Raw genomic sequence first — 2,594 nt, forward strand, 5'->3', positions numbered from 1 at the left:
CCCAGAGTTCATTTTCAGCCTTTCTTTCTTATTTGTAATGTTTTGGGCCTATTTAGAGAAGGCCCAATATCCACTTTCCTTCCCCACCTCCTCATTTGGCGTATTTAACCAGATTATATCCTTTATTTCATTATGTTCAGCCTCCAATCCCTGAAAATAAAAAATTTTCTGCAGAGTCTTTACCTGCTCCCCTACCTCATTCTTCTCATTCTCCCTTAATTCTTGCTGCATGTTTAGATCAGCTCTAATCACACTTTCTTCTGTTTCTTGTTCTTCTTCACTATCTCTGCCCATGTTTTGATTTGCACGCGCTTGTTCTTCTTCATCCCCATTTTTCTTGCTTCTCTGACCTGAGCTTCCTATCTCTATGGCTAATAATGATCGAACTTGGTTTACCCCTAAACCCGCTGAATACTTTGGTTTAGTCTGATCCCAGCAAGCCATAGTCGTTGGATTCTTGCAAGTTTTTCTCTCATGTCCTATTATTCCGCAATTAAAGTAATAACATTCAAGCAGCCTTTCATACTTGAAAAAAATCCAGAGCGGTGGCTGATTCTCCCTATCCATAAAGAAGCCCGTAGGTAAAGGCTTCTTTATGTTAATCCCAACTCTGACTCTTAAGAACTAAGTATCCCCTCCACCAAAGGATCTTCAGCTTTAGCTAGCACTCCTAGCATTTCTCCTATTAACCTTCCTGTTTCTTTGTTTATATGCTTAAGTGGTATACCATGAATCTGTATCCAAAATTTCATATAGTCATGATCCATTTCAAAGACTGATTCTCCTCTCATCCATAGCTTGAGATTAATTAGATTTCCTCTAACATTTCAAGGTCCATTCTGAAGAATCTGGAGCCATTTCTTCCTATCTTTAAAACTGAATAAAATCTTCTTTAGGCCAACATTAGTGACAGCAACTTCTTGTGGGTTTTCCCACATTCCTAGTATGTAGTGCATTTTTGCATGTTTTAAAGCTGATCTCCTTGTCGCTAATTATCTTACCCACCACCATGTTCAAATAATCTTTCTTATATCCAAGAGCTTTTGTATTATTGAGCTTGATGACCTTACCTTCTATGGATTTCATTCTACAGCTTGTTGACAGCTTGTTACCTTGTGCTTATATGCTTTCAGGTGGCACTGTGAATTTTTGAGTATATGTTGAAATATTGATATGGAAGACTCCCTACTGAATAAGAACTTCGCGTTCTAGAGAAAGTTACTCTTCTGATGAGAGAAAGTCTTATGGATATATCACAAGTTATGGATGGTTGGATTACGTTTTAAGCTTTAATGACATGAAAAATTTCCCAACATTGTTATTGATTGGCCCATTCTACTTGCAAGAGGCCTATCAGATCAATGAGATCATACATCAACCTAATATTAATGATTGGGTATGTTCGGTGAAAGGCTGTCACGTGCACCGAATTAAGGCCTTGTTCACCTAATTGAACTTAGTCAAACAAAAACTACAATCACCATGAATGAAGTAGTCATGAACAAGTAAAAGCATTTGGAAAAGATTGGCAAAAATTAAATAAGAATTAATCAATTTTGTGTAGATAACAGAAGTATTATTGAACTTCATAGCATTATTTGACCAGATCAGAGTATCTTGTGAATGCAGTGATTTTATACTTAAGTTTCACGGTAAATTCCTTTTTTACTTATTACTAATATAATATAACTGTACAGTTATTAAAGGAAGATGTGTTATTAATATATAAAATACATAATTAATGTATTAGATTGTATATATATATGGTTGGGCTCACGTGAACCTTGAGGCTATCAAGGAAATATTCTTGAGAAACATTGGAGTTAGTTGCCTGAACCTAAGTTTCGTTCATATATAGGCTATGTTGTTTAATTAAATTTTCCCTAGAAATATGTTGGAACTTGGGATATCCCAACGTAAACTTGACAAGTTTTTGTGTAAGTTTAAGTATGAATATAATAGAGGATTCTAAACTCAATAAAGTATGTAAAAGTGATTTGTAAATTGAAATACACGTGACATTGTGACAACTCTTTCACTCAAAGTTGTAGCCTGAAAGTTTATCAAAATGAAATTATAGAAATCACATATATATAGTAGTAGTTTAAAAAAAAAAAAAGAAGAAAGAAAGAAATAGCAGTAGTTTGAATGCGCGCGCATGGCTTCATTTTGGCTGTTTAAGTTATCGTTCATTTGTTGTTTCTATTTTAATGTTTTTCCAGGATATTCAATGCATGTAATTGTATGACGTGACTAACAAAAATAGAAAATTGACCAATATTAATTTAAATATAAATTAAAGATATTAATTGCTTAATATTTATATTATTTTGTTATTTATTATGTATAGTATTAATTTTCAAGATTTTTTAAACTTGTATTGAATTTTGAATGTTGTCATTTTTAATTGTTATTTTTATATAAAAATATCTTTCGGTATGTAAATAATGAACTAATGACTTATTTTTAATATTGATAAAAATATCATATTACGTGTACATTAAAATTAGTCACTAAAATTAATTATCAGTATAAATATATGTTAGAATATAAATATAGATTAAAAATAAATTAAAACGACACATATATTTACA

The sequence above is a fragment of the Arachis ipaensis genome, chromosome B08 (assembly GCF_000816755.2).
Source record: "Arachis ipaensis cultivar K30076 chromosome B08, Araip1.1, whole genome shotgun sequence".
Lineage (NCBI taxonomy): Eukaryota > Viridiplantae > Streptophyta > Magnoliopsida > Fabales > Fabaceae > Arachis > Arachis ipaensis.